Raw genomic sequence first — 14307 nt, 5'->3', positions numbered from 1 at the left:
ATTTGACCCCAGTACCCTTTCCTGCCATGGCAGGGGGTCGGACTAGATGATCTGCTCAGGTCCCTTCTGACCCTACAAACTATGAAACTATGAAACTATGAAAATAAATGACATGGAAGTGTAGGTTTATGAACCCTGATGTTGCACTTGTAGTTTTTTTGCATTATGTATATATATTTTTAGCCACTTACAAGGTCATTCAAAAGCTCTTTTAAATAGATCTACTAACATAATATAATTATAATAATCAGTATAATTATATCTGATTTATATATTTCTAGTGAAATAATAATATTTTACCTTATACTGGTATTACACTTGTACAAGATGTGCAAGTGCTGCTGATGACAAGAAAAGAGAGGCAAAGATGTTTATGAGATATATATTTTTAAAGTCCTATTTGTATTTTATTGAGTTAGTGCTTACTGATTTTAACAGCTTTTATTAGACATTTTAAAAGAAAATGTAGTTCACTAATGAGCTGAGCAGATATTTTTAATAGACAGAAAATATTTTTAGAAATGGGGGGAAACATTAGATAACAGAATCTTGGTGTTGGCAAAGTGAACTCAAAATATTTTTCCTGGACTGTATAAGAAGAAATGTAAATGATTTACATTCCTCAGAAATTACTGAAAAACAATTAAACTGAAATGGTAGATAGCCTGAAACAGCTGTATAGAGTTTGGTAATGTTAGAGAATTTATCATTTTTAAGCTAAGAAATTATGAAGCTAAGAATCGAAAATATTCTTATCTAAATAAAGAATAGTATTTTTGGTGCTAGAAATGATTTTTCTCATAGAATACTTTTTAATTTAATACATTTGATCTTCCTAAGAGACAAGAAATGTGTTTCTTAATAAGTGCTGATACTGTAAGAGGTTTTCAAAAGTAAATAGCTAAGTAAGTAGGTAACAGAAAAAAGAAGTAAGAATTACCTTTAACACTGTGTTTCTTTGCACTTTGCACTTCATATGTGTGCATACACATTAAACGGTCAATTATGAGCTGTACAATCTCAAGAAATCTCTGAAAACTCCTTTATCACAACTAAAGATCTGCGGCAGCCTTATTCAGAGCAGTTGCCTACTCTAACAGTAAATTTGGCTAAAACTGAAGGAAGGTATTGAGGAATTTCTGTTGCATAAAGACCACAGATAGCAAAAAAACAGTATCAGCCTGTTAGTAGGGAAATATATTATCCAAGAGGCTGTAGTACTTCAACTGTCTGATTTTTCATCAATGTCCTTAGTGCTTAGTTTCACTCCGGTGCATCCTATAAGAAATTTGGTCTGTGTTCTACAACATTTTTTGTTTTCCAGTACATTGCCCAAAGACCTAGTTACTTTTATTTTGTCAATAGGGAGTGGAGAGTTTGACCTTCAGATAATGATGTTTCTTCTACCCAGCGGGTCCTGTAAAGGACAAGTGAAATGAAGGAGATGTGAACATTGATAGCCCTTTTGTTTGTAACCTTAGTAGGGAAAAATACATTTATTTAAAACTAATTGTACCGGTCCAATACTCTGTACTACTCAACATTGGAAACATTGGGTAAATCTGCACATGCGCCTACAGTGCCATTGTTACCATGCCTTTATTTAGCACTTCCTTTAGGAAGTGCTAAATGAAGGCACAATAACAGCTGTTACTGCACAACGCTGACAGCATATGGTTATTTTTGGCTGCTGTCACCATAGCAACACACTACAGAGAGGAAGCACATCGCTACGGTGACATAGCTGTGGCATCATGTTTTGTGCATACCAATGCTACGTTACCATAGCACATTCTATGGCGACATAGTGCCTCACATAGACGCACCCATTAAGAAGGAAAACAAGGAAGTGACCACAACTCCTAAACCAGAATAGTGAAAATTGGAAAATGAATCTGTGTCTCTGCTATATAAAGAGCTTGTTTGACTGTGAAGGCTTATTTCATATCTCTCTGTACAGCAATTGGCCTCTAATGCCCTTTTACAAGCATTCAAATTATTTCATTGTTGTAGGTTCTTTTGCCTTAGTTATTACATTTTGCAGCATCTTCATATTGGAGAAAAAATCCTGTCTTACATATAGATCAGTTCTTCTTTCCTTTTCATAACTTTGTGCACTCCCCCACCCCTGCCAGATATTAAGGACAGGTGTCAATGGCATTTCTGGTGTAATTTAATGTACTCCAACAAAATTACACCAGAGATAAGATGGGTCTTGTGATAGGTTGGTTTGTGTCTGTGCCTCTTTTCTTCTCACCCTGTCCTCATCACTATTTACTGGAACTGTCTACCTGAGGCAGTACAACACATATGATTATTCTCAGTCTGAAGGTGCTATTCTGACCATGTTCATTAAGAGCAAGGGGTGGCATTCCATTCCCCTCCTGGTTGTCTATCTGCGACATTATATGTTTACCTAGTCATCTACGGGACATTTTTTGTACTTATGCATCCAGATGAATTCGATTCTGGACACATAGCCCTAAACATGTGGATGACTACAAACACACCCAGACTGGATTCTGAAAGATGCATGTGGGAGTCTTTCTGTTGTTTTCCCTCAAGTAACAGAATAGCTAAGGTACTCACCTGTGGACATAGGCCACCCACCAGCCCAAAAAGTTCAAACCTGGGTCTGTCTCAATTAGTAGTATAGTACTGTCATCATTAGCAATATCTCACAGATGAGCATGATTGTCTTCCATGGTTGCTTTATCTGTGGCTCCAAAGGCTGATGAGGCTGATCCAGGAACAACAGATTATGTTGCAACTTGGGCACATGTAGGGTGGGAGGCTCCAGATTCTTGATTCGGTCCTCAACATACTTTTCTGCTTCGCCTGCTTTTCCATCTGCTATTGTCATTGTAAGGTTTCAGAATACTGAGATCCTTGCAGCAGATACTTCCTCCATTTCAGGCAGTCCTGGGCAATAGTCTCCCTCTGAGTTATGGGGGCAAAAGAGAGATGGAAACCCACCCACTGCTTTCTCATTCCTGAGGCTAAGTAGTCACTTATTTGATCTGTCTCTATTTTCAAGTGTCTAAAGACACTGTGGGCCCAGAGGAGACATGCATATGAACTGTGGACATTATTACACATGTTCAGTCTCCATGCCAACAGTCAAGTATATTTATCCATGTATGCAGATCTACACATCCAGGACTGTAATTCCCCTGGGAACAGATGATGAGGAAAGAATGGAATATCATCCTAGATGCCATGCAAGTTCAGGGGAGCTATAGGTATTTATAAACAAAACAATTCAGCCGGTGTAAATCTATCTTAGCTATATCCAATAAAATTAGCTGTGCTACTGGAAGCAACAGAGCTACATCAATGTGGAGTACTGGGCTGACACAGTTAAACTTATCTGAGAATACAATCTAGTGTTGTATCAATACATCAGTTCATGGTTATCTCTACACATCACTGCATGGTGCCTTGTAGCTATATTCTCTGTGTTTCTCTAGGAGCTTTGCAGGTCCCAGAAGCATCATGAGGGATTTTATCTTTCTTAATAGAAAGAGAGCTTCCCAAATCATTATATTTAGGTCCTAAATTATAGCAAATCAGATTCTAAAAAAAGAGATATTATTAAATATCTAGCCCAGCAAGAAGAACTATTGATCTCAAGAATTAAGAATGACTTATACAAGTAGGAGGTTTCAGTACCTACAAATTTTGTCTCTGTGACTACTGAACATACTCCTATTGTTTATCTGAATGTTGAATGTGGCAGAGGTGCTGAGTACATGGGGTCCAGGGAACCAAGGGCCGTGGTCCCCCACAGGTAGATGAAATGCATAAAACTTTCCACATAACCTTCATCTTAGTGCCCCTTCCCCACCTCCGGGGAAAATAAAAAATGGCACCTATGCCAGTGATTTGTTTCATGTCAAAAGCAGATGTGCGGGAAAATGAAAAGACAATGGACTATTTAGATTCTTCACTGTTTCCTATCTGCATCCTATGTCCTGATCATGAACTGTCACTTTCTTGCTTTATCCTAAAGGAGAATAGGGAAAAATAAAACAAAATAAAAGAGTCATTAGATCAGGTTAAAGATACTAGCTCAAATTAGAAAACCTTTTTGGAATTAGATGAAAAGTAAAATAAGACAGTTATTTCCAAAAAACCCGGTTCTTGAAGACCAATAAACTTCCTAACAAAAACTACACGAATATAAAGGAAATTTCTGGCTCAGTCGGTTCATACCTGAGGTGGTAAAAGCAGCATAAAGCCCCTACCCAGGTAATTGATAATTTTGCATTTTGTTTGACAAATTAGCATCATTGTAGTAAGTAATATAACACCCTGTATGATAAGCATAACATTTTACAGAACAGCCTTGAAGATCAAAGCCAACAGGCTCAAACTACTGTATTTCAGGGTCCTGAATAATTGTTGTAGTTCCTGTGCCTTTAGATATTTAATATATCCCAGATTTAGTTGTTTTTATTGGCTCAAGGTTAACAAGCATGTAACTAGCTCTGAACTCCAGTGTTGGAAATACAGGAAAAAGTGTATGGAGCCCACTTACAACCTTCTGGCAGCAAAAAGGTAGGAAAAACCTTCAGAATCAATATTTTCCTTTGCTAAGGGTTCCTTAGGGGTATATCGAACTTACAGGAATAAGTTTAAGCCAAGTGTGCCAGCCAGCTTGTATATCTCATGGTCAAGAAACTCACTGGAGAGAAGCTTGATAAATGATAAGTACAGGATAACGTAAGAGTGATGTAACTGCAATGGTCCAGAAATTATGTGAGAAGCAAGGATTACTTAGGGTTGTATCTTTTACTGGGCCAATTATGTAGTTGGGAATGAATTTGACAAGCTTTTGAATGCAAGACATTCTTCCTCAGGTCTAATCACAAGGAGCCAGGCACAGCATAGTAAAAAAAGCAGTGGGAGTGGGTGAGAGAAATTCCCAGGGGTGGAAGACATTCGATTAGCAGAAGAAAAGAAACTGATTACTAGGAGATCAGGGCCTGTCAAAAGGGAGGAGTGTCATTCTCACCTTTCATGTGTGGATAGAATTCGGGAGTACATTTTATATAATGTACCATAAAACCAATAGCAATATTTAATCCTTGGTGTTCAGTGTCCAGACAACTTATAAATTTTTATTCCCAACTCACTTTTGAAAAGTGTTTAGATAGGTGTTAGGTTCCCTTGATTTTGAGGATAGTGGTGTCAGAAAGAGTGTAATGTGCTCCTAATGGTGTGTGTGTGTCTCTGTCCTTTATAGATTTTCTTTGACAGTTCATTATGGTTTGTAGTTGCAGTTTACTTTCACCCACATAATTGCCATGAGGGCACTTAGTGCTTTGGTTCAAGTACTTCTTGAATATTGGATATTGGATATTTTGGGAAAGGGTATGGGTTGTAGCCGTGTTGGTCGAAGGACATAGACAAACAAGACTCTTTGGTTAAATTCGATATTTTTTATTAGACAAACTAAAATAATTGGAAAAATTCTTGTTTGCAAGCTTTCAGGAACAAACATCCTTCATCAGGCTGAGGAAGCATAAATACAAGTACTAGGTACAGGTACTAGAAATCGGGACATTCAACTAATGCACCAAGATGCACATGTAGATGCTGACTGGGAGCAAATTGTACCCGATCAATCTAGGCAGCAGGGAGCCACAGGGGGAGTGGAGAGGTGCCCCAGCTAAGTGGGACGCTGCTTCTCAGCCATGTGGAAATCATGACAGGTCCTGATCTCTATGTGGCTGGGAGGCAGCATCCAGCAGAGCTGGGACAGCTGTCCCTCAGCCCTCAGAGATTGGGACCAGCCCCCATGCCCCCCCTGTCAGCTCCCAGCTGGCACCTGGGGGGAGCTTATAGCTCCCCCTGGCTACTGCACAGCAGGTCAGGAACACCAATGGACTGAACTGCTCCTGTTAGGAGCAAATTTGTTCCTGATGGCCACATGTTCAGCTGCATGCTGGGCTACAGTTTAATGCTGCTGAATTTTCTGTGTAGAAAATTCAGGTGCATTAATTGCACGTGTATATGAACCTACTGGGTAGTGGAACAAAGGAGTACTTGATGATTAACAGTTGTGGTGAATAAATGGGATGTGACATATTTTACTCTGCTTTCCTAGGCAACCCTAGTTCCAGCACAGTAATGTGTGCATACTTTAGGTGACTGTAATGATAGTACATTTTGCAGCTGTTGTTAAATGCAGCCAACTTCCAATCACTTAATTTAAAAGCTTCGTCTCTTCAGTTTTTGACTATTATCTTTAATAATCTTACTACTATGTAATCTGTATACATGCCTGTACTACAAAGTAAAAGCCTCAAACAACATAGATGAAGAAATTTCTAGTAGTTGAATCATGATAAGCAGCTCTGTTTGTCATTATGCTTTGGTAATGTGATTCCATAGTTAATTATACCCAGTGTTAAAAGCCTGGTATTTATTTCTTATCTGAATTTATCCAGCTTCAACTTTAGCATCTTGCTATGCCTTTTACTGTTAAAGATAAATTTACCACCAGTAATTTCTTCCCTAATATAAATCCTTATAGACAGTGATCAATCTCTTAACCTTTTTCTTGGATAAACTACATATATTGAGTGTTGTATGTCTCTCCTGGTATAAGGCAGTATTTTCCACAACTTGAATTATTCTTGTAGCTCCTTTTCCATGATTCAGTGTTATTTTTTATGTATGGACCAATATCCAAATACAGCATTCCAGCATTCTGCTATCACATGATGTTCATTGATGTTCCTTTGGATATATTTTCAAGGATTATGGGTGATTGAATAACTGGCTACTCCCTGTCCAATATATAGTGGCATTATGTTCAAAAAAATGTTTGAAGAAATCAGCATGGTGAAGCATATACTAAAAATAAAGTTGGTGCTTCATTTAAGCCTGTTCAGATTAAAAATATCCTGCAATTTAAAACAGTCCTTGGGAAAATAGTTTATGTATGCTTTAAAGTATTAACTTTTTCATAAAATGTACTTTTTACAATTTTCATTCTCATATTATCATTTAAAAAAAAATTCAATTTAGGTCACTTAATCCATAACATAATTAATAAAATATGTTTCCTTTTCTAAAACTAAAAAGATTAATATATCAAATAAGAATGACCAAATATGTATACTAGGAAATGCAACCTTTAATTAAAATCCTTTGAACACCATCAGACAAATGATATTGGATATTATCTTATTTTCTGTGAGATATTACAACTTACATATGCAAAATCAGTTTCCAAAGACCTTAAATATAATCTAAACCACTGATGTGACAGGAATTATTATTAGAAAATTAAATATGTTGATGCAGTATCTGCATCTAATTAAGCTAGGACAGTGACATTTGCTAAAGTACTTAAAGACAAGTTCCACAGGGGGACTGGTGTAGTGACATGGAGGGCTTGTTGATACTACTGTGGTGACAGGTCCAACACTGAGGGGCCCAAATATACCATGCCCAATGGCACAATCCAGACCCAGAAGGTTTCCAGTGAGGTTGCTCTAGGCTTGAATTCACAATAACCTGCACACTGAGCAGGTGGATACCTAAACTGAGGCAATAGAAAATGCTGTGGGAAGGAATATGTCTGAAATCCTGCCTCTTTCCCAGACTTAGGCACCTCCCCAAGACCCTGAGAAATACCCCTTCTAAGTGCCTAATATAGCTTTTTTATCAAAATGGATGGAGGGTACATGGGGGGGGGAGGAAGGCAGAGACAAATGTTTTTTCTTTCCATCATAGCTGTATAATTGGCAGCCCACAAGGGGTTAAGTTGTGGCCCTCAGGCTCCTACCCAGTTGCCACTCCCCGCCCCCAACGCCCCTTCCACTGTTCCAGCTGTAATAACATTCAGAGTTCTTGGGATCCCCCTTCCACCTCTGGCTTCCACTTTCCAGACCCACTCCAGGGGGTGGGACAGTGCCATATGGAGCAATGTGGCACATAATGCTGAGACTGAGCCTGGAGCCATGTGGGCATGCAGTGTAGAGATGCAGTGGTGCCCCTATGGGAATGTGGTACAGCTCTTGGGAGGGGCAGGGGGCAGGGACAGCCAAGATGGGTGCACCCCAGGGCCCCTGCTGGTGTGGCTCCCAGGGTGTGCAGCTGGTGTGCCCTGTGGTGTGGCCCATGGGACATTTGGCTCCTGGCTGCTAATAAGTTGGACAGCCCTGGTTTATATAATAGTTTATATAACATAACCCTGAACAGGGTTTAGGACCAAGCCCTTCACATTTGCACCATGTGGCCGTGGCATGGATCAGCTGGGCTTGGGAGTCCGCTTGATCTATGCTCAATTCAGGGGTTGAAAAACCAATTGGCAGTCCTGGAGGCAAGGAGGCCAAAGAGCAGAGTGAACTGTTCTTCCCTACAAAGTGGGCAACTTTGACTTCATGACATTTTCTTTCCCAGCCCCAGGGCCAAGACCCTGAGCTGTCAACATCTTAGGAGGTTTAGCCTTCAGGGGCCCGGCTGCCTCGCACTCCTCTTACCCCCAAATAAATAAAGGAAGATGGCTGAGCTGCTCAGCAAAGAGTGGATGCCAGCAGTCATTCAGTCCTGCCCTTTGGTCTTCTACCCACAGGGCCAAACCCCTGGGCTACAGAGTCCCTAATCTCAGCCAGCCCTTCTCTCAGACTCCTTATGTGGAGCCTTGGCACAGCTAAGAAAGGCCTGGGAGAGCGCCCTACTTTAATTAAATGCTTTTTAATATTTTGTATCTTTTCATGTGCCAACCATTGTGGGCATATTTGGCATGCTGTGATGGCTGGTGCAGTTCTTATCCTGTCACCAGATACATTGCTATGATGATTAGAAATGCCAACAGGGACAATCTACATCACAAACTTTCCATGCCACAAAGCACATGGCACAGCTCTTTACACACAACCTCCTGAACTGGAAGCAATAGAGGCAAATCACATGGCACTGTAGGAAGATTTTAGGCTGACTAAAAATAGTGGGAAGTCTGTTCTTCTCTATTAAATCCTGTAAGTTTTTAAAGTAACTTCTGTAGACCTCTGTAGAATGTCTGTAGAATCTGGTTGATGTTATACTTATTGCTGTCTATAATAAATAGCTCTTTCTTTCAGGGAAAGCATCTTGTGTGTAGTTAGTCCAACGATAAAGCAGGAGGCAGTAAAAGTACAAGTCAAAGAAAATTTAGTTTGGAAATTCTGCTAAGTGAGGACGATCTCTTGAAGACCTATACCAACCAGGAAAAGCAGCTAAAGTTCCTGGAGAATAGCCAAGTAAGGAAAATTAAGGACTGAAGCCAGGTACTGTAATAACAAGGTTTGGGATAGATGTGCAGCCAGTGAGGTGTTAATACCATTGGTGTGGAAAGCAGCCACTTAAAGCTGTGATGTGGCAGGGGATCAGAGAGGACTGCAGCTGCAACATGGGGCTGAGAAGAAGAGATGTCACAAAACAGTGAGTCTCTGTCACACAGCAGGCTTACAAACTTATTCAGGATGTCAGACTTTTTAAAAACCAGCTCTCTGCTGCTAAATGGCTTTACACAGATGTTGTATATTAAGATCTACCAACCTTTTAAAAGATTATGCCACCTCTTTTCCTGTTCCTCCCTCCAATAAAAAACCAGGAAATGGTACAAATTGGACTGTAGTCGCCAAAAATATAATGTATTTTCTTCCAGTGTGCTAATTGAAGGAGTTATTATTTGCGTTTATTTTACAATATGGAGAAAATTATGTAGCTTAGCAGAGCTCAGACTTTTACTGCATAGTGTTCCAAAAGGCAGGACCTTTGCCCAGTTTCATTTATGGTAATCATTTCCTCTGACCTGCAGATTTATGTGCTTTGAGCTTTTTCTTTTAAAAGCCAAGGAGAGTGGCTAACCCTCTGTTCTTGGATTCCTCACTGAAGTCTCGAATTGTGTTTTTATAATCTGACTTATCCCGCAGCGCCTCTCTTACTTCCATTTGGGATGAATTATTTTCTTCTTTTACTAAACCTCATGGCAGGGCTAGATTTGGCATTTTACAATTTATTTGTGTTCTTCCAAAGTTTTTCTCTCTGTTTATGTAATTGGTCAATGCCTTATAGAAATATTAAGATTCTTCTGGGCCTGATCATGCAGGGTGCCAAGTATTCTAAATTTCTATGGGGTTTTATGGGATTTTAAGGAACTTGTCACCTTTTAGGATCAGCCTTGGGATCACCATATTAAGAATGACCTTAGACACATCTAAAATGGAAACTTCCCATTCCAGGGAGTGGTGCACCCAGACATATTGTCTGCCCTGTTCACACAACTTCTGCCACCAGAAGTAGTGTAGCCCCATTTACATCACACTGAGGAATCAGCATTATCATTTTCTATCGAATTCTAAAGGACTTTTTTATGTCTTTTCTTAGAAGTTCTCAATATGAGATAGCACAGAAAAAGAGAAATATACTCAGACTTTTAAGGCAGTTAAGTGCTTTATTGCCATTTTACTTGTTGTGTGTAATTTTATACCTTTGAGAAAATATATAGCTTTGCCTCTTTGAGTATTTTAATTTATAATCAAACTTCCAGGGGCTAGAAATTATTTACGATGAATAACAACCTAAAATGCCATTTTAGAAAAAGCAGTTACACTTTTAAAAACAAAAATAGGTCTTGCCTAAGTAATCCCTTAAACATACACATAATGTTAAGCATGTTGGCTGTCCCACTGAAGTCAATCAGACTATACTCAATATCTACGATATGCATATGCTTAACAACTTCCAGGATTCTGGCTGTAATGAGGATGTAGTGTTTCCAAATGATCTATGTAACAGACTGAGCATACTAGTGGGAGCAGGACAGCCTAATCTCACTTTGGTCATTGATTGAAATTTACCCTTTCATTGTAATTTACAGGTGTAGGTCATTTATGATGTGAGTTATTTATCACCATCATTATCATCATTGCTATCACCATCCAGATGAGAAAAATTCCATCGCAGAGATAAATGTTAGTCTACATCAGTGGCTCTCAACCTTTCTGGACTTGTGGCACCCCTCCATAACTTTTGTGAATTAAGTGGCACCAAATTTCAAAAATGAATTTTTATGTTACAGTGCTTACCTCCTTGCAGAGAGATGGGGTAATGGAGGTAGGGAACCATCCTACCAAAGACAAGCCTGAGCCTGTGCTTATCTGTCTAATTTCTCAGCTTATCTCTTCACACCTCTTTGTATCCTTTGAAGATCTAGCAGCACCCTGGTTGAGAATCATTGGTCTGCATAAATAAATCTACAGAATGGAATGTAACATCCATTAACTTATCTTATAATTAAAGGGAATTTTTCCCAGATCTTTTCATGATGCTAAGTGAAAAAGTTCCCTATAAATATTAGCTTGATAGCTAGGAAATGCCCTTACGTTCTGTAGTAAATTTGGGATTGTAGGGTTAGATTATACTCAGGGAAGGGCAAATGCTAGGGAAGCCCAATGCATTCCAGCTACAGCTACAAGGTTTGTAGAATTGCTATCTCCTGACTTATCCCTATCTTCAGGCTTATACTGAAGCAGGAACAGGTCTTTCTTGTTCTCCAAATGACTGATCTAAGATTATTCATGTCAAAATTAATCTTTCTGATGACTGCAATGGGTTTGGGATCAGCTCCTAGATGCGGGGTAAGATTGTAGGCCCTTGACTTTCTTTCTCAAAAAGAACTTCCTGGAGTTGGTAAGAATGGTCTTCCTAGCCAAATAGCACTTTAAAATTGTGGTGGCAACCAAGCTGCACCTCCTAACGGTGTTTTAGGAGGACCTCAAAATAGTTACAGGGATCAAGACACTGAATAATGGAAATTTCCAGATGTGGTGCTGACAGAAGGACCACTGGAAAGTATTGCAGGGCAAAATAGGTGAAGAGTTCCATTTGCAAAGAAATCGTCAAGGGATAACATTGCCAATTTCAAACAAGTTGTCAGGGTTAGGTCCGAGTATACCATATAAACCACATCCTATATAATTAACTCACACAGCTGTTAGCTCATCTAGTCCATCCACAGCACCCTATACACCTCTTGCTTTGTGTCTCTTGGATTGTTCCCATCAAAATAATCTTTCATAATTTATCTAATCCAGTTTTGTATAAATCATCTTAAACTGTGCACCTTAATAGAGGTGCACTGATACATTCGTCCCATATCAGATTGGCACTGGTATGAGGAAAATTGAGAGTATCAGCAATCAGCTTTTTTTGAATCACGTGGCTGATAAAGTGGCTGATAAATGCTGTGTGCATGCACACAGCCGCAGCACAACATTCAGCTGGCCAGGAGCGCAACCTGGCATCATGGAGAACAGCTGGGTCCCTCTCGTAGTGGGTTGTGGTGGAACGGGCGAGGGGGCACGGAAGGGCTATGGGGGTGAAGATTGAGGCCCCCATGGTGAGGGAAGGAGTAGGAGTAGGACTGGGGCTGGGATTAGGGCAGGGACAGGTGCTACCCTGCCAGGGTGGGGCAGGGTGTGGGGCAGAGTCGTGGCTTGTCTGGGGGGTGCAGGAAAGGGAGAGGGCAGCCCCCACCACTGCACACCCACCAGGATGGCATGGGGGGTGTGCCCCTGGCTCTTTTCAGGATGGGTCGGGCTGCTGCTGTGGGCTGGGACCAGTTCTGCACCAGACTTTTCCTGGTGGAGGGCTAGGCTGGGTGGTGCTTGGGGCTGGTGGTGGCAGTGCTGGGAGGAGGAATTGGGGGGGCTGCGGCCACCTCAAAATTCACTGTAGCCCCCATTTCCAGTGCTGCTGCTGTAAGCCCCAAATGCAGCCTGGCTCAGCCCCCCAACCATGAAGAGCCCAGCACTGCTCCTGGCCCCAGCCTACGACAGCAGCCTGCCCTGCCCTGCATCTGGAGCACATGCCACCCATGACTCCCAGGATGTGCACAGCGGTGGGAGTCAACCCTCCCTTCTTGTCATCCCCCCACCCAGATGAGCCATGGCTCCATCCCGCCCCAGCTGGGCACCTGTCACTGCCCATGCCCCAGCCCCAGTGCCAGCCCCACTCCCTCCCTCACTGCTGGGGCCTCAGTCTGCCCTCATGTCCCTTCCCTCCTCCCTTCCCCCTTCCCTCACAACAGACTTACCAGCTGGATGCTGCTCTCCATGCTGCAGGGCTGTATATCTGACTCGGATTGGTATTGGCCAATATGGCTCATTAAAAATCAACCATCAGTATCAGCCCAAAAAATCTCTATCAGTGCACTCCTACACCCTACTATAAACATATGCAGTAAAATAAAAACAGTATTCAAAGTAACAATTACACTTGGGAATATCTTAAATTATTTGGATCATGTTTAATAGTATATATTAATAAACTAACATACAATATTCAGTAGTGTAGCTGAATACAGATTTCTGTTTTACTCAATCATCTTTTATTGGGAGGTCATTGGATGGCACATGCTTGAAAAGAAGTTTGGTCTAGACGTTTGTATCTGTTTTTGCATGGGGAGCTTTAGTTTTCTATAAGCATTCATAGTCACAATGTTTTGTTGGCACTGAATGGGGATCCCTCTTTGGTACTATATATAGATTTTTCTACATATAATTTCTTACATACTGTTTTTTCAAGCTATATTATTAAAAAAAAAATCTTTTTCCTCATTTGTCTTGCATGTTCATATTTAAGATGTGGGCAAATATTCTCTGCTCCGTATACTTTCCACTGCAAAATTTCCTCCATGGAGACATTGTCATCATCACCTTCATACAATTCAAATTAATAACTCCTGTCAATATGAAGAATCACATAAGGATTGTTAAGCTGGTATGCCACCATTTTGAGCCTCCAAAATTGCTTTGCTATAATAATCATTTTTCTTTGAAAGCAAAAATATATGGATATTCCTAATATTCATACTATTACTGTTAACATAGTTTTGGTATCTAACCACAAACACCAATGTGTGCTGTTGTAGAGGAAACCCACTCCTGTAACCACCCAGAAAAATATTATATTTTGTCTTTATTGCAATATGTAGTTCTGCTGTTTAGCCATAGTGCTTATAAAAGGGTATTACTGCATGACTAATGACTGTAGGGCTGGACCTCTTATAGCAGGCTTGTCCAACATATGGCCCGCAGGCCACCATGTGGCCCACCAAGCCATTTTATCTGACCCACAGCGGTGCATGGAGCCACTGTCAAGTGAGGAGCCACCAGCGTGGAGCTGCTGTGTCAGGCTCCGGAGTGCGAAGGCGTGGCAGCGCGAAACCACTGCCGAGTGCGGAGCGGCCACCACAGAGCATAAAGCTGCCACCTCAGAGTTGCCACCAAGCATGGAGCTGCGGCA

This window comes from Crocodylus porosus, unplaced genomic scaffold, assembly GCF_001723895.1.
Source record: "Crocodylus porosus isolate Cpor-Errol unplaced genomic scaffold, CroPor_comp1, whole genome shotgun sequence".
Lineage (NCBI taxonomy): Eukaryota > Metazoa > Chordata > Crocodylia > Crocodylidae > Crocodylus > Crocodylus porosus.
Note: the sequence above shows the minus strand (reverse complement) of the source record.